At 47.2% G+C, this 19,243-nt stretch overlaps 1 long non-coding RNA gene across 1 annotated transcript in view; it reads left to right on the forward strand.

The window, feature by feature from the left end:
* LOC149872658 (uncharacterized) overlaps positions 1 to 7,569 on the forward strand; it is a 233,820-nt gene extending 226,251 nt beyond the window's left edge. The window contains exon 7 of the long non-coding RNA XR_016440206.1: positions 7,274 to 7,569. This is a non-coding gene — a long non-coding RNA (uncharacterized LOC149872658). The remainder of the gene's footprint in view (positions 1 to 7,273) is intronic.
* Positions 7,570 to 19,243: the final 11,674 nt, after the last annotated feature.

Below are 19,243 nucleotides of genomic sequence, written 5' to 3' on the forward strand. Positions count from 1 at the left end.
CCCATGACTGGACCACAGGTATAGATGGCTATACCCTGCACAGAGGGGATTGAGTGGACAGAAGGGGAGGAGGCATAGCTCTCTTTGTCAAGGAAAGCTATGCGTCCCTCCAAGCTGACATTGGCACCCACAGTAAACAACTTGAGACCCTCTGGGTTAAAATCCTTGGGGAACACAGTGCAGGAGATACTATGGTGGGGGTCTACTACAGACCCCCTACCCAGAGTCAAGATCTTGACCAGGAGTTCACCAGGGAATTGGCTGAGGCTGCACAATCCCAGTGTATGGATGTCATGGGAGACTTTAACTACCCAGGCATCTCATGGGAGGAGTGCTTGGCCAAATCTGAGTGGTCACAAAGCTTTTTCTCATGTGTGGACAACCTCTATCTGACGCAGAAAGTTTATGGGCCAATGAGAGGTAAAGTGCTGCTCAACCTCTGGCAACCAGGGATGACCTAACTGGCAACCTAACAATTGAAGGGAAGCTGGGTGACAGTGATCTTGAACTTATCACCTTCACCATCTGCCGTAAAGCTGGCAAGTCAGTCAGTAATACAGAAGTCCTCGACTTCAGAAAAGCTGACTTTGACCAGCTAAGGAGGCTTGTCAGTGAGGCCCTAAAAGGCCACAACCCAATGGAGAGGGGAGTTCAGGACAAGTGGTTGCTCCTCAAGGGAGCAATCCTGGGTGCGCAAGCAAAGTCCATCCCATCTTGGAGGAAAGGCAGCAAAAGGGCCCAGCAGCTCCCTTGCCTCTCCAGGGAACTGGTGGACCTACAAAGGATGGAGGACTGGAACCACCAACAAGGAGGAATTCTCTGCTTTAGTCCGGACTTGCAGAGAGCAAATCAGGAAAGCCAAGGCTGCGATGGAACTCCAGCTAGCTACAAATATCAAAGAAAATAAAAAGTCCTTTTTTAGATATGTGGGGAGCCAGAGGAAAAGCAAGGGCAACACTGGACCCCTGCTAAACCAGATGGGGCAACTGACAACTGATGCCCAGGAAAAAGTGAACTTGCTAAATGGGTACTTTGCATCAGTTTTTCACCAGTTCCATGGGACGGCCCTGCCCACTATGGGTCAGAGAGGCCCGGGCAAGGGAAATTCCTTACCCTCCATTGAAGCTCAACTTGTGAAGGAACAGCTCGACAGGCTGGATACCTTCAAGTTGGCCAGCCCTGATGGGTTACACCCAGGGGTTCTCACGGAACTGGCGAGCATCATAGCTCAGCCCCGGCATGGATCTTTGAGGGCTCTTGGCACTCTGGTGAAGTGCCCGATGATTGGAAGAGGGCTAATGTCATGCCTGTCTTCAAGAAAGGGAGGAAAGTAGATCTGGCAAACTATAGGCCCATGAGCCTGACCTCTATCCTGGGGAAGGTCTTGGAAAAGATTATCAATGAGGCCATCCTTAACAGACTAGCTGAAGGCAATATCCTGAGGGATACCCAGCATGGGTTTGTTGCAGGTAGGTCTTGCTTGGCCAATCTCATTTCCTTTTATGACCAGGTGACTTATCACCTGGACAAGGGGGAAGAGATCAACCTCATATACCTCAACTTTAAAAAAGTCTGCGATCCAGTATCCCACGATCACCTCTTGGCTAAACTGGCTAACTACGGCCTTGACTTCACCATGATCCTCTGGCTGGGGAACTGGCTCCGTGGTAGGACCCAGAGGGTGGTGGTCGATGGGAGCCAATTGTCTTGGTGCACTGTGACTAGTGGGATCCCACCAGGCTTTGTCTTAGGGCCTATACTGTTTAACATCTTCGTCAATGATGTGGACACTGGTGTCAGAAGTGGACTGGCCAAGTTCGCCGACAACACCAAACTCTGGGGTAAAGCATCCATACCTGAGGACAGGAGGGTGATCCAGGCGGATCTGGACAGACTCATGAAATGGGTGGACGAGAACCTGATGGTGTTCAACACCGAAAAATGCAAGGTTCTCCACCTTGGGAGGAAAAACCTGCACCATGCATATACGCTCGGTAGTGCTGCGCTGGTTAGCACTACAGATGAAAGGGACTTGGGGGTCATGGTTGACCACAAGATGAACATGAGCCTTCAGTGTGATGCTGTGGCTAGTAAAGCGAGCAAAACACTGGCTTGCATCCATAGATGCTTCTCAAGCAGATCCCGGGACGTCATTCTCCCACTGTACTTGGCCTTGGTGAGGCCACAGCTGGAGTACTGCATCCAGTTTTGGGCTCCACAATTCAAAAATGATGTGGAGAGAGTCCAGAGGAGAGCCACGCACATGATCAGAGGTCAGGAAAACAGACCTTATGATGAAAGGCTGAGAGCAAATGGGGCTATTCAGCCTGGAAAAGCGCAGGCTCAGGGGTGATCTGGTGGCCACCTATGAGCTTATCAGGGGTGCTCATCAGGATCTGAGGGAATGTCTGTCACCAGAGCCCCCCAGGAGATGACAAGATCGAATGGCCAATTTCCTGAGCCTGTCCAGGTCAGCCTGAATTGCCCTCCTGTCCTCAGGTATGGATGCTTTACCCCAGAGTTTGCTATCGTCGGTGAACTTGGCCAGTCCACTTCTGACTCCAGTGTCCACATCATTAATGAAGGTGTTGAACAATATGGGTCCAAGGACAGAGCCCTGGGGGACCCAACTGGTCACAGGGCACCACGATGATTGATTTGTCAACCACCACCCTCTGGGTCCGACCACAGAGCCAATTCCCCAGCCAGCAGATTGTGGTGAACCCAAGGCTGGAGTTGGCCAGTTTAGCCAAGAAGTGGTCATGGGATACTGGATCGCAGACTTGTTTGAAGTCAAGATATATGACATCAATCTCTTCTCCCTTGTCCAAGTGATAGGTCACCTGGTCATAGAAGGAAATGAGATTGGTCAAGCAAGACTTACCTGCAACAAACCCATGCTGGGTATTCCTCAGGATATTACCTTTAGCTAGTCTGTTAAGGATGGCCTCTTTGATAGTATTTTCCAAGACCTTGCCCAGGATAGAGGTCAGGCTGATGGGTCTGTAGTTTGCCAGATCCACTTTCCTCCCTTTCTTGAAGATAGGCACCACATTGGCCTTCTTCCAATCTCCAGGCACTTCACCAGAGCGCCAGGAGTTCTCAAAGATCCATGCCAGGGTCTGGGCTATGATGCTCGCCAGCTCCTTGAGTACCCTGGGGTGTAGATTGTCAGGGCTGGCTGATTTGAAAGTGTCCAGTCTCTCAAGGTGTTCCTTCACGAGGTCGGCATTAATGGAGGGCAGGGAATCTCCTCACCAGGGCCTCCTTGTCCTGTAATGAGCATGGGTGTCCCGTGGGACTGATGAAAAATCGACACAAAGTACCCATTTAATAGTTTGGCTTTTTCCTGAGCATCAGTTGTCAGTTGTCCCATCTGGTTTAGCAGGGGTCCAGTGTTGCCCTTGCTTTTCCTCCAGCTACCCACATATCTGAAAAAGGACTTTTTATTGTCCTTGATACTTGTAGCCAGTTTTCGCAGCCTTGGCTTTCCTGGTTTGCTGCCTGCAGGACTGGACCAGTGCAGAATATTCCTCCTTGGGGGTGGATTCCCATCCTCTATTCTTTGTAGTCCTTGCTTTTTAGCCACAGGAGGTCCGCTAGTTCCCTGCAGAGCCAAGGGGGCTGCTGTGCCCTTTTGCTGCCTTTCCTCTGAGATGGAATAGCCTGACCCTGTGCATCCAGGATTGCTCCCTTGAGAACAACCACTCTTCCTGAACTCCCCTCCCCTTAGGGTCCTGGTCTCTTAGGGCCTCACTGACAAGCCTCCTGAGCTTGTCAAAGTCAGCTTTCCTAAAGTCAAGGACTTCTGTATTGCTGACTGACTTGCCAGCATATGGTGAAGGTGATCAGCTCGTGGTTACTGTTGCCCAGCTTCCCATCGATTGTTATGTCACTGATTAGGTTGTCCCTGGTTGCCAGTACCAGGTCAAGCAGTGCTTTACCTCTCATTGGCCCGTAGACTTCTTGAGTCAGATAGAGGTCATCCACACACGAGAGGAAACTTTGCAACCACTCAGATTTGGTGAAGTGCTCCTCCCACAAGATGTCTGGGTAGTTGAATTCTTCCATGACAACCATAGACCGGGAGCATGCAGCCTCAGCTAATTCCCTGGAGAACTCCTGGTCAAGCTCTTGACTTTGGGTGGGGGGTATGTAGTAGATTCCCACCATTGTGTTCCCTGTGCTGTGTTCCCCACGGATTTTAACCCAGAGAATCTCCAGTTGTCCACCCTGGTCGCCAATGTCAGCTTGCAGGGACGCATAGCTCTCCTTGACATAAAGAGCTACACCCCTGCCCCTTTTGTCTACTCGATCTCTCCTGTACAGAGTATAGCCATCTATACCCATGGTCCAGTCATGGGTGAAGTCCTATCAGGTCTCCGTTATCCCTATGATGTCATAATTATTTGTGTTAAGCAGGAAGACAAGTTCCTCCTGCTTATTCCCCAAGCTCCTGGCATTCATGCTCCTGGCATGATGTTCTTTCTGCCCCATCTGCTGTTTCCTGCAGTTTCCCTGTGTAAGCAGTGAATATCAAAGATCACACATGGCAACAGGGGGTGCAGCAGGCTCCCGGGGTAGACCTAGAGACGTGATAATCTTCATGGCATGTTGCAGTGGGAAGCTGAGATGCTCTACACCAGAACCATCCAACTTCTAATCCTCCTGATGCCACATTAGCAGGGGTCTCATGCCACATAAGCTGTACCAGGTGAAGCACAGGCTGCATGCTGCACGCACTCTCCCACACCTAACTGCTCCAGGCATCTGCATGGGCACCTTCCACACCACTGCCCCCCACACTGTTGTCTTGCACAGCCCCTCCACTGCTGCACCATGTGGGCACAACCTCCCCTGCCCCCACCCCCATGGACCTAATCTCCCCCTCTGCTGCTGAGGAGGGAGGAGGAGGAGGAAGGAGGGGGAACCCAGAGCTTCCAGCTGCTTTTGCTGGCTGGCTGGCTGGGATGCAATGTGCTTCAGTACAGGGGCTCTGCAGCATGCAGAGTTATTGGAGCAGGCAGCCATAGGCATTTATCTAGGCACAAGCTATTTTCACATGCTTTGTTCCACCTTTTTTATCGGAGCTTTTTTTTTTTGCTATCAGGAAATTCTGGTAGAAAATTTTGCCCCCATGCTGCAAATTAGCAGTGCCGTACGTGGTTTAACGTGGTGCCACAAAGAGGTTTGTGGCACCACAAACTGCATATGCCTGCATGTCTGAATGTGTCTGCAGTGTTGGACCAGCATTCAGTTCCTTGCTTTGTCCCAATTTTTCTGTGAGATTGTGGGTAAGTCATTTCATCTCTCTGCCTCAGTATCCCATCTGTAAAATAGGGACAACAGGATTTCCTAACTCAAAGTGTGTGTGAGGGTAAAGCCATTGCAGACTGCAAGGTGCTGTGGTTACTATGATAGTGGGGATCATAGAGAAAGTTACTTTTGCCATGTCCCTCTACACTTCTGTAGATATGCTGATCCCAAGGAAAGAATCTGGCAGATTAGTAGTCCTTCAAATACTATGCAACTTTGGTCAGAGCTCTTCAGTACATGCTTTTTAACCCTTACACCTATTCTTTACACATGTACTTGTGCGCACTGCACTGAACCAATAGTGAAAAGCAATAAAAAGCAATGGAAGGATTGGCTGCTCCAAGATGCACTAAGAGATGGTCACTGTGCATAAATGTGTGATTAGGAACTAAGCTGCCAAATTTACAGAATATCCTTCTGCTTAAACTCTTTCCCTTGCAAACTTAAAGCACTGTGTGCTTTGCATTTTGATACCTTCATCTGTATTAGTGTCACAAGATGACATTTTCTTCCTTGAATAATGTATTGAATAGTGAGAAAGGCAAAACACCATGTATTAAACAAATTTAGTACAATAAACAAGCTTCTGCTATTAAATGAGATTCCCTTTGCTTAAGAAATACTACATGCAAAGAATGTTATTTTCCTCTGTTGGGTTCACAGTCTGAACTGAAGGGCATTCTTCATGGGTTGTGTTTAGCTGTACTAACTAAATCTTTTATTGTCCCACATTTCCTCTTTTGATCTTGGTCAAAGGTTATTTCTCCTGTGTGGTGGCTACAGGAACTGATTCTAAATAGGCACGCTTGTTATACAGGTTTCCCTCACTTTATGCGGGTTCTGTATGTGCGAATTTGCTCTTATGCAATGACCCTTTTTATACCAAAAATTCTTCATATGTACGGTAAATTCATGCTTATACAATCGGTGTGGTGGAAGCCTGCAGTCAGCTGCTTTGTGTGGTGCATTGTGGGAGTGACACACACCAAAATATAGTCTCCTGTGTGGATCTGTGCTCCTTGCTCATTGTCTGCGACGTGTTTCTGTAGTTGGATCCCCATTATGATAGTGCACTGTGCTTGTGTGTACAGTCTGCTGTTGGTGAGTACCAAAATTGTCTTGTACAAGAAGTAGAAATGGGTCTGGGGATCAGTGCAGTCAAGGTCTTGGAACATATCCCTATTTGTTACATTGTAAAGTGGGTTCCCTTTATGCGAATTCAAGTTATGCACCATTTTCCAGGAACCTGTGTACAGCATAAAATGAGAGAAACCTGTATACTACTGTAATTTTGAGTTACAATTTTTATTACATTGGTCAGCTTCATAGGGCCACAGTCAAATAATTCTCACAGGTGCCTAAATGACACCTGGATAGAATTTAGGCCTCTGTGTGGCTGCTGACTTGTCAGCAGCCACAAAGCTACTCGGGTTCCTCCGTGTTTGACCTAGAACAGAGGTTGCCAGCCTACAGCCCGAGGAGCCATGGCTTGTACAGTACTGCTGCCAGGCACCTAGGGCTTTGGTGAAGGTGGAACTCTTCCCACACCATGCCTCAGTCAGGTACACGGGACTCCATCAGTGGGGGGCTCTCCCTGCACCTCACCATGTCACATTTGGGCATTGGGGCTCCAGGAGAGTGGGAGCTCTGCCTATGTGGCACCACAGTTGGGCAACCTGGTGTAACAGGGTGGCCTATCCCTTTCAGAGAAGGCAGCAAGTTAAACTAAAGGGCTGCAGCTGTGGAAAGGCTAGTGCAGGTATGACACTGGGAGTCAAAGCCCAGTAAGCAGAAACACAGAGAGGATTGAGGGGAGTGAAGAAGAAGCACCAGAAACAGGGAACCTCTGTGCTAGGAGAGGGACCAACCTGGGAAAAGAAGGCTGAAGCCACACTGGACCCATCTCAAGCTCTGGGATGATAAGGTTCCTTTTTTTTTTTTGCTTACTTTGGTGAAGGACTGTATATAACTGGGGCAGACTGAGGCACTCCAGGAAGCAAGGACCAGCAACATGGAAGACCTGGAAGACTGCATAGTATGAAGGCTTGCTGAGATCTTTGCGTGAGGGACACAGCCTGGTTGAAAGGTCCTGAGGTGGCAACCCACTACATATGGGCTCTGGCAGAGTGGCACTTTTCCTGTGTTACAGCAGGGCAGTAAAGAGAAGCAACAGCATCTGGGTCCTTATACCCACCTGCTTCTGATCCAGGGTGGGTTATTCCAGCCCCCTGCTGAAAAGCGTTGCCAACGCCTGGCCAGGTAAGTTCCCTCAGTGCATAGACTTAGGTTTTTACACATGTGCAATCAGATCAGGCATGTAGGTCAGCAATTCTCAACTAGGGTGCAGTAGCAGACTGGGGTACCATGAGATCCTCTTAAGCTTGCCACTCAGTATTAGCACTAGTAAGCATGCCAAAACTTTAATTTATGTAACCAGTTACCTTTTTCTGCACAGTCTTGATAATACCTGTTCAGGCATGTCTTTGTAAGTAATGTTGAAGTATGTTTAAATACTCTAAAATGTTGTCAGATAACATCTGCAACAGAGAAGAAGGACCTTTTGGTTGTATTACCCATGGAGAGAATATCAGAAAGCAGTCAGGTAGATGTCTTTATATTTTCTCCCTCTTCATCCTTCCTGTGTTTTCACATCTATAACTTCATCAACAGTGAAATCATCAGACACCTCTGCTGCCACCAAAATATCATTCCACATTGATGTAATCCTTTTGAACATCAGTTGTCTCACAAACTTCTGTCTATTTTTCTACTACACCAGGATCCTCTCACTACTGCTTTTGCAATGGTTTGACATTTTGTGGCTGAGGTTCCATTAGCGTGGCTGCCCACTGTATACCATCAGTTGGTGGGGACAGGCTGGCTAATGTTTCTCTATGCAACCACAGCCTCCTAACTGGAATGAAGAATATGGATGTTTGGAGAGTCATTCATTTCTAACTTCAGCAAATCTCTTTCAGTCTAATTAACAGGTTTCTTCCTTAAATTTGTCTAATTTAACAGGATTTCTTGAGCATGATTCCTTGATCTGGTGACTGAACATGGAGGGAAGTGGAAAGATCTCCACTTTCACATATTTTTTGATGTCTTGGGGACCAGTTCTGGGCAGAACAGTTAGCCAAAAGCAAAGCAATTTTCTTTGCATTTTTTCCTCCTAGGATAAGCTTGAGAAGCCATTCCTAAGCAGCTCTGTTTACACTTTTACATCCATTATACATAAGGCTTTTATATTTGCCAAGTACAAATATCTTCAGCCTAGCTGTGCAGCCTGCATTGCAGCACAACAGCCGAGTCAGTCTCTGTTCTGACTGCTTCCTCCCTGACAACAATCACCCTCTGCAGCTAGATTGTTATTGGCCATCAGCTGGTCTGGTCTCATTTGCTTTATAAATAGTATCTCATGAGTAATTTTTCAAAATTCTTTGCAGTTCACTTGTCTGCCATGAAGCATAGGTATCCCTGGTGCAGCGGCTTGCTCACTAGATACCATTCTATGCATAATGCCAGAATGTTAGCAAATCAATGCAGCCAGCCAGTACTACCTTTAAAATTAGTGTCCCTGAATTTTTTTGCAAATGCCTGTGCCTTAGTGTACAGTAGCCATCCACTTGCTGGGAGGTTCTTAGCATGTATAGCCAGAAATCACTTATATACCACTTGATCCACATCTTCAAAATCATTGAAACAGACACATTTCAAAGTACTTCTTCTGGAGTTTGCATTCAGTTTTATGTCTGTCTTCTAAAAATTGACAGAGTTGATGATGCTACATTATATTAATATCACCCCTCTTGATTCCACCATCCACTTAATTTATAATCTGTAATTTGTCCTTCAAAGAAAATTGCTTATGCTGCCACTCCTTCATAACTAAACCAGCAATAATGGGATGTATGTACATGGAGATGAGGTTTGTCACATGACATCCTACAGACAAAACCTGTACTATATGTAATACTGGCAGGAGTATAACAGGAGAACAAAGGCCTTTTACATGATGTCACTGGTTGTTTCTTTTTCATGTTTAATTCTATTTGTTGTGCTTGCTGTTGAAAATCACTTAACTGATCTTAATTTTACACCCAGCGGTCTCAAATTACATTAATTGCACTAACATTTTTGCTATACTGAAATGTGTTGTACTAAAATGCAGTAGCACAGGTTTCATGAGAGATGAGCTGGGAAATTGCTTTTTGTCCCTTATACCGAAAATGTTGGTCTAAAGACATTAGTTAACAATTCACTAGGCACATCTATACGAGACACTAAATGCGCAGTAGACTAATTCTATTGTGAATTAGCCCATCATGACAAAAGCTGTGCTAATGCACATTAGTGTCACTAAAAAGACCCATTACTGTGCATTGAGTTAGCACTTGTTATTACAGGTACTACAGTGCATTCATGCACATGTAGACAAGCCCACCATGTCCCATTTTTCATTGGAAAACTGCCTAATAAAATAAAGGAAGAGGGGGAAAGGAAAATAATGTATTATACTGTATCAATAGAGTTGTTTCTGATTAATTGGATGTAAATCAATATCACAATGCCTACCTGAGTCTCTAGATTTTAATTTATATTTCAGCCAAAGGACAAAATGAAAAGTGGAATCTGGCCCTCTCCTCTGAATGAATGTGGCACCCTGGTTGGTGCCTTATGTGAGCTGCCCTACATTACAAGTTAGTATTATCATATGAACTTGAGTAGATCTGAAATTTCATGCAACAGTGAGAACAGATGTTGATGATTAAAAGATAACACTTGAGACTTCTCTGGCAACTTCCGTGTGAAGATCTCAGAGCCCTTAAGTATACTTTGGTTTCAGTCCTGCATACTTAGGACCCAACTTTTGGATGGGGACCTGCTGACTCTAAAGGAACTCTGTGAATAGGATTCCCCTGTTCAGACTGGATTTCAGGATCAGCATCTCAGCCCTTTGCAGTACTTATCCAGTTAAGCACAGCTAGTCCGTGAGCCGTGGCTCACAGGAATTCAGTCTTAGAGACTACTACTAGTATTCAAGGTAGAGGTATGTATTCATTACATTGTTTTCAATGTTTTTCTTATACTGAAAATATTATAACTATTTTCTATGTAGCAAAGCAGCCTGCTTTAATTCTCCATTAGTGCTCATTAGCAAATTTCCTAATACAGTATGTGATTCCACCTGAACTCAGAAAATGTCAGGTAAGCATATATCATTTCTTAAGCAAGTGTGATTCATTTCCGTCACCAGGAAAAATCAAATTATCTATTGAAACACCTCCAAACCCTTCACTGTTCACTGAAGGTGAACCACTGTTTGTTAATGAAAGCTAGTTTTATGAGTCAGCTTTTCTGTGTTTTCAAGAGGACATGAAGCGGTGGTGGAGTGTATCAGTTTGTATAAAGGACATGTGCCCAGTAAGATGGCATAAAAACACTTAACATCTCTGATTTCTGCTGTAAATGGAAGTCATGAAGAAATAACTAAAATGGATTGATATGTCTCAGCAGAGGAAGGATTGGAATGACCTGAATAATAAATGAAAGATTGTCTAACATCTCTCTCCCAACTGCGCAGTTGGTCCAGTAAATGATATCATGAGAGAGAACCTTGCTTCCTCAAGACAGGAAGAGTCTGAACAACAACTTACTGCTCCTTTGGTCAAGTGATATCAGTCAATTTGAGAGCTCTGTGAGTGCACGGAGAGCTTTCCTAGACAGGAAAATGCATAGGCAAGTTGGGGATACTTTATTTGGCACAATGGTACAGAAGGTATACATGATAATATCCACTGGAGATAACATTAAACACCACCCCCCACCGTATTCCAAGTCCCTTCCTTTTGGCTTTTAGGATGCAGCCATGCTTCAGTATCCTTGCTGGGTTGTACTCTCCCACTGCTATTCAGGATAATTTAGCTCAGTTGTAAAACAACTTCACCCCCTGTACAGTAAGTAAAAATCCAAACAAGGAGTGACTTGTGATTGTGTATTGTATATGGACGGGATTGCACAATAACTCAAAAGTGCCACTTTTATATAATGTGTATGGTGGGGTGTGGGAGGTACGTGTGTGTGGTGGGGTGGGGTGGGGTGTGGGAGTGTGAGGGGGGTTGTGAGAGGGTGTGGCTATACAGGGGGACATAGGGTATGTTGGGGCGTATGTGTATGTCGATGGGGGCTGTGGGGGCAGGGTGTGGGATGTGAGGGAGGGTGGGGGGTGTAGAGACCCCCCACACATTCCCCCCATGGTGTGCAGCCCCAGCTGCTGGCAGCAACAGCAGGTGGGGAGGTCAGGGTGCTCGTGCCCAGCGCGGGTGCCCAGTTGGGTGTGGCTCCGACCAACGCTGCACAGGGGGAGGGAGTGCAGCCTGCTCGGCTGCCTCTATTGCATGGGCTCTGCACCACATGCTGGCAGCTCTGTACTTGCAGTGGGAAAGCCCCGTGCTGGACTCCACTGGGAGCAGGGCTTCCTCCACTCCCACAGAGTGTGGGGACCTGTGCACGAACGGGGAAGGCAGCAGGCTCCAGCACAGGGCTTCTTCTGCTGCTAGTGTGGGAGCTGCAGGTGCACAGTACAGAGCTCTGGCGATAGAGGCAGCCAGGCAAGCTGTGCTTCTCCTTCCTTGTGGCAGCACTGGCCAGAGCTCCTGCTCTCCACTAAATGCCTGTGTTGGGCACGAGTGCCCTGACCTCTCTGTTAGCTGCTGCTGCCAGCGGCTGGAGCTGCACACGATGGAGGGAGTGTGTAGGAGGTCCCTAAACCCCCCACTCTCACACCCACACCCTGCCCAACTGAGCTCCATGCTCCTGCTGCCCCTCTGGGTGTAGGCTCCATGCTGCGCTCCCACTTCTGTCCAGCTGCAACTCCATCGCACCACACCCCAACCAGCCCTGCTGCTTCCCTACCTACTGCCCCGAGCAAGCAGGTTCCAGCTGCAGCAGAAGTCCCACCCAGAAGCTGCTGGCTAGGCAGAGCCCTTTTGCCCAAGAGGGTGGGAGCAATGCCCAATAGAGTATGCTGGGGGGGTCACTGTCATGGGTGGAAGGGCTGGCCAGGGTGCAATTCATTGTGGGGTACCATGGACTGAATGAAAGTGCCTGGCAGGCCAGATCCGGCCTGTGGGCTGTATTTTGCCCAACCCTGGTCTAGTTTCATTTCCTGAACCACAGGTTTTGCTGCAAGGATCCACTCTTCTTGATACAGATGCATTCGAATGTGGGGGTGAGGGGCAAACTTTTTGTCAGGTGTGTCACAAATTAGCCCTGTACCCTCCCCAAGCCACCGATCCCCTACTTCTGTCTGATCTGCTGCTTTGCTTACTGCTCCTTGCTCTGTGCTGCCTGCCCAACCTACTGCTCTGCTTCTGCTTCCTGCCCTGTATTCTGTGCCTCACAAACAGCGCATGTCCCCAGCGGCTGGGGGGGGCACACTGGTGGTGGGAGCATGGCAGCAGTAAGTGCAGAGCTTCTGCAGATGCTGCTGGTGCTGTCGGCAGTGGGGGGGAGGAGGTGCCTTTTTGTTGGAGCTGCACTGCCATGCTCAGGGGGTGCACGTGCACCTGCATGCACCCGCTACACGTTGCCCCGTTCTGCCTGACCTACTGCTTTGCTTTCTACTTCCTGCCTCTTTAATACAGTGCTGCCTGTTCCTTCCCCAATCCATTGTGTGCCACACACAGAGGCTGCCCATGCCACTTGTGGCATGCATGCTGCAGGTTGGCTACCCCTCCATTAAAACATCATGCCAGGGCATTACTGAGCCTTAGAGTAAACTATACACCCCTTGCACCAAGGACTCCAGCCTTGAAGCACTGAACAATTAAAGCTCTGTCAATTCCTCCTCACTTTTGCCTTAGCCACTACCTTTGTGGTACTTTCTGTAATTGATATTCAGTCCTTATGGTGTGTCTTCACTGTAGAGTTCACTTGGACTTGTGCTTAGATGGCCTGCCTTAATCCTCCTCTCCTCTACACACACAGGCTTCTCTGCTTAGTTTAGTGGTACTCTGCTTCAGGTTATCTGGCTGACAGTCAAGTGACACTTTCATTTGGGCTGGTGACTGCTTCACTCTGCAAGGAGCAGGAAGGCTAGATCACTGCTGATACTCCTCAGCTGCTGATTGCTCACCAGTGAGCCATTGCACAACTTCCCCCTATGGCCCAGAAGGACAGACATGTGCTTCCACAATAAACTTGGAAAACACATAGAATAGCACAAACACAAAGAATATGCCCCCCAGAAGCCCCAGCAACACAAATGAGTGAGCGCATAGTGAGGACATGAAATACTGAGTGCAGCATTTGAATGTAGCTGCTCACATCTGGGCTAAGCTAGTTGTGCGTCCAGCTGCAGATGCTAATATTTCATAGGTTATGTCTTCTGCAGAGTTAACCTAGGCATTTACTCAGGTTTTTAACTCTAACATCCCCAGTGTCCACACACTCTTACTTTCTAGCAGGTGTTCTAGATATGTGCTTTGAACCTCTGCTTGCTCATCCAACTGCATACAAGTTAAAGCAGGTATTTTGCTTTTAACATCCACCACTTTGCAGTGTGGATGTTGGTTCCAGAATTTGTAAATTGATATTCCTCCAGTGCCTTCCCACAGTCTCCTCCAGTCCTGCCTTTCTACCAATTCCTCTCATAAAAAGTACCTATTAGATTATGTACATCAGGTCAGCGTTTAAACTCCATACTCCACATTGTCTGTTTCATTTTAACACAGTGTTTAAGCAGCTGAGGAATGAGAAAGTATTTTTCCATTGGTCTCCGAGTGTGAGCTGAACTCACTGTTTATTAGTTAAAAATTGAATCCTGACAAGCCTATATATGACAGATCAGGGAGGGGGTAGGCACTGCAGCAGAAAGAATTGCCAGGAAGCAGAAGACAGAGCAGAAGATCAGACAGGGAGTACAGGCCAGGAAACAGAAAGCAAAGCAGGAGATAAAGCAGGGAGCTCAGAATAGGGAGAGCACCAGATCTGGCAGAGGAAAGCAATCAGAGTGGTCCTTGGGGAGGGTGCAGGAAGAGTTTGTGGCACGTCTGCAAAAAAAGTTGGCCTCCATTGCCTTAGATGAAGGAAAGAGAATTTTATTTCTCTTCAATCTTTCACACTATACATATATCAGTTTCTCATTCATTTTAGGATAATGACATTTCTAAGAAGAATAGTCAAATCACTGTTGAAACTGAATCTAATACATGCTCTTTTATGTCCCAGGCACTTTCTGAAATGAAGTTATAATGGTAGTGTAAAAAATACTTGATTTGACAGGCTGATGTGACAAAATGGCTTGTTGATGTCAGTCTTGGTCTAATAATGGGAGTAGAGCTGAATTGCACAAGAGCAAGATTTGCTATTCATAATATATATTTAGAACATTGACTGACTCTAGCAGTGTAACTTAATGTACTTTCTAATTAATTTTTTTTTGCACTGTGTTCACTGGGAGACTAAGAGCCCATGAAAGCTGGGAAGTTAGCCAGGTGCATTTTTGAGGGCCAGGTTTTGCCTTCATTGGGAGTATGACAGAGTAAGAGGGAGGCAGGATCTAAGGACTTTGTCCCTAGATACATATTCTAAATCTAAACTGAGATAAAAGGCTCTTAAAGGTCAGATATGTTTCTTTCATAATAGTACTGAATATCTAACTTCATCAAGGTCAACGACCAACATTAATTAGCTTTGTAACATCCCTTAGGCTTAGACTACACTTTAAAGGCTTAAAGTGTAAAATGACAAGTTGGTATATTTAAAGCAGGCACTAGGGGTGTGCAAAGCAGGCCCTATTTGATTCAGATTCAGATTTGGCCCGAATTGGGGACCATGATTCAATCTGTTGATTTGGATCACAGTCCCTGATTCAATTCAGCCAAATCCAGATCTAAAGATTTGATGCTGATTCGGAGAATCAGCAGTTCTGACACAGACACAGCTTTAAATGTTTTTTCTACATACCTCGAGGTACCAGTGCACCTCATGAACACTGTGATGCTGGGGCAGATGGAGCATCCTACAGAAACACAGGGGGGCCTCCCATGTGCTCGGTGGCAAACCCAGAAGTAGACCAGAAGTACTTCTGGCCCTCTGCCAAGGAGTGCATGGGTCCCCTCCCCCCCACACCCCTCTGGCTTGGCAGTCAGCTGCAGGGGGACCCCAGGTCCCCTCCCCAGACCCAGGAGGCACCAGTTGCCAAGCCAGGGGGGGCCACAGGAGGGCCCACCAGCACATTCCCCAGAGGACCCGGAAGTGGACCAAATGTGTTTCTGGTCCACTTCCGGGTCTGCTGGCAAGCACGCTGGGTACCCCCCCACCCCCCCACGCTCCTGTGGGACACTCCATGCACCCCAGCACTGCAGCATTCACAAGTCGCCTGGTACCTAGAGGTACGTAGAAAAACATTTAAAGCTGTGTCTATGTCTGACTCTCCGAATCTTTCCAGATCGATTCAGAGGGAACTGATTCAATTTGGAGACATTAAAGGGTATCCTGATTCGATTCAGATTTGGAGATTCAGCCACCAAATCGGGCTGAATCTCTGCCAAATTGAATCAGGGACCGAGGCTTTGCACAGCCATAGCAGGCACCCCTTCTCCCAAAGTGGGAATGCAGTTAAACTGGTATGAAATTATATATATGACAGAGAGATTATTTTAGTTCTGCAGTACAAAATAGACTATGCCCATATACACTATTAATATTATTTTTCAGAATCATAGAAAATTATGATTAGAAGGGACCTCTGGAGGTCGCCTGGTCCAATCCTCCTACTCAAGGCAGGACCAGCCATAATTGTCTCATTCCAGCCAAGACGGGTTTCCACAGCCTCTGGATAGCATGTTCCAGTGCTTCACTACTCTCCTAGGAAGACAGTTCTTCCTACTATCTAATCTAACCTTCCCTTGCTACAACTTGAGGCCATTGCTCCTTGTTCTGTCATCTGCCACCACTGAGAACAGTCTAGCTCCATTCCCTTTAGAACCACCCTTTAGGTAGTTGAAGGCTGCTATTAAATCCCCCCTCAGTCTTCTCTTCTCCAGATTAAATAAGACCAGTTTCCTCAGCCTCTCCTCAGAAGTCACATGTCTCAGGCTCCTAACCATTTTCATTGCCCTCTGCTTGACTCTCTCCAATTTGTCCACATCCTTTCTGTAGTGGGGAGCCCAAAACTGGACACAATACTCTAGATGTGGCCTCACCAGTGCTGAATATTGGGGAAGAATCACTTCCCTCAATCTGCTGGCAACGCTCCTACATTGGCATCCCAGTATGCTGTTATCCACCTTCTCAGCAAGAACACACCATTGGCTCATATTCAACTTATTGTCCACTGTAACCCCCAGGTCCTCTTCTGAAGAACTGCTGCTTACCCAGTAAATCCCCAGTCTGTATGTACATGGGACCATTCAGTCCTAAGTCCAGGACTTTGCACTTGTTCTTATTAAACTTCATGAGGTTTCCTTTGGTCTAATCCTCCAATTTGTCTAGGTTTCTCTGAAACATAGGCTTGTCTTCAAGCGTATCTATAACTCCCCCCACCATCATCCACAAACTTGCTGAGGGTGCAATCCACTCCACCTTCCAGATCATCAATAAAGATACTGAAGAAAACTGGCTGCAAGACCAACCCCTTGAGCATTCCACTTGATACCAGCTGCCAACTAGAGGCCATTGATTACCACCCTTCCTCCAGGTGCTTAGAAATGAATTCCCTGGGGACCTTCTCCGTGATTTTCCAGGGACTGGGATGAGGCCGACTAGTTTGTAGTTCCCCTTTCCTAAAGATGGGTGGTATACCTACCCTAGTCCAATTGTCTGGGTTCTCTCCTGAGATCACCGTAAGTTTTCAAAGATTATAGCCAGCAGCTCTAGAGTCATAGATTTCATAGATTTCATAGACATCAGGGCTGGAAGGGACCTCAGGAGATCATCGAGTCCAGCCCCCTGCCCAAAGGGCAGGAAGTCAGCTGGGGTCATAGGATCCCAGCAAGATAAGCATCCAATTTACTCTTGAAGGTGTTCAATGTAGGTGCTTGAACCACCTCTGCTGGCAGACTGTTCCAGACCTTGGGAGCTCGGACAGTAAAGAAATTCTTCCTTATGTCCAGCCTGAAACGGTCTTGCAGGAGTTTGTGACCGTTTGACCTAGTCATCCCTTGGGGTGCTCTGGTGAACAAACGTTCCCCCAGATCCTGGTGGTCACCCCTGATAAACTTATAGGTGGCCATCAGATCACCCCTGAGCGTACGCTTTTCCAGGCTAAAGAGTCCCATGGCTCTCAGCCTATCATCGTAAGATCTGTTTTCCTGACCTCTCAACATGCGCGTGGCTCTCCTCTGGACTCTCTCAAGCTTCTCCACATCCTTTTTGAATTGTGGAGCCCAAAACTGGACGCAGTACTCCAGCTGCGGCCTCACCAAGGCCGAGTACAAGGGGAGAATGACGTCCCGGGATTTGCTCGAGAAGCATCTATGGATGCAAGCCAGCGTTTTGGTCGCTTTATTAGCCACAGCATCGCATTGCAGGCTCATGTTCATCTTGTGGTCAACGATGACCCCCAAGTCTCTTTCTTCTGTAGTGCTATCCAACGTAGCACTGCCAAGCCTATAAGGATGCTGCAGGTTTTTCCTGCAGTTGAGTCACATCAGTCAACTTCCTCAGCACCCTCAGGTGCATAGCTTCTGGCCCCATGGACATGTACACGTCCAGCTTTTCTAAACATTTCCTAACCTGTTCTTTTGTCACTGTCAGCTGCTCACCTCCTCCCCAAACTGTGCCACCAAGTGCAGTAGTCTGGGAGGTGGCCTTGCCTGTGAAGACTGAAATTTAAAAAAAGGCATTGAGTACTTCATCCTTTTCCACATCATCTGTCACTGGCTGCCTCTCCCACTTCAGTAAGGGACCCACACTTTCCTTCATCTTCCTTTTGCTGCTTACACAGTTGTAGAAACCCTTCTTGCCACCCTGCACATCCCTTGCTAGCTGCAACTCCAGTTGCATGTTGGCCTTCCTGATCTCATCCCTGCATGCCTGAACAATACTCTTATACTCCTCCCTAGTCATTTGTTCAAGTTTCCACTTCTTGTAAGTTTCCTTCTTGTGTTGTAGCTCATTGAAGAGTTCCCTGCTAAGCCAAGCTGGTCTTCTGCCACATGTGCTAGTTTTCCTGTGCTCTGGGATGGTTCATTCCTGTGCCCTCAGTAAGGTTTCTTTAAACTATAACCAGCATTTCTGTACTTCTTACATCCTCAGATGAGCCTTCCAGGGGATCCTACCTATCAGTTCCCAGAGTGAGTCAAAGTCTGCCTTTCTGAAGTCCAAGATCTTTACTCTGCTGCTCTCCCTCCCTTTCCTCAGGATCCTGCACTTGATCAGCATACAGTTGCTGCTGCCCTGCCATTCACTTGTCTACGTTCCCCCACCAATTCTTCCCTGTTTGAAAGCAGCAAGTCAAGAAGAGCATGGCCTCTAGTTGGCCTCTCCAGCACTTGCACCAGGAAATTATCCCCAACATTCTCCAAAAACTCCTTGGATTGCCTGTGCACTGCTGTATTGCCTTCCTAGCAGACGTCAGAGTGATTTGCAGTCCCTCATGAGAGCCTTTAATTGGGAAACTTGTGCTAGCTGTTTGAAGACAGCCTCATCCACTACATCCTCCTGTTCTGATGGTCTATAGCAGATCTTTACCATAACGTACTCTGGTGGTCTATAGCAGATCCCACCCCCCACCCCCTGCACTCCTGTGGGACACTCCATCTGCCCCAGCATCACAGCATCCATGAGCTGCGCTGGTACCTCAAGATATGTAGAAAAAACTTGTAAAGCTGTCTGTGTCCGAATCATTGATTCTTTGAATCAGCATTGAATCTTTAGATTTGGCTGAATCAAATCAGGGACAGTGATCTGAAACAATGAA

This window comes from Crocodylus siamensis, chromosome 1 (assembly GCF_052110815.1).
Source record: "Crocodylus siamensis isolate JL-2025a chromosome 1, ASM5211081v1, whole genome shotgun sequence".
Classification (NCBI taxonomy): domain Eukaryota; kingdom Metazoa; phylum Chordata; order Crocodylia; family Crocodylidae; genus Crocodylus; species Crocodylus siamensis.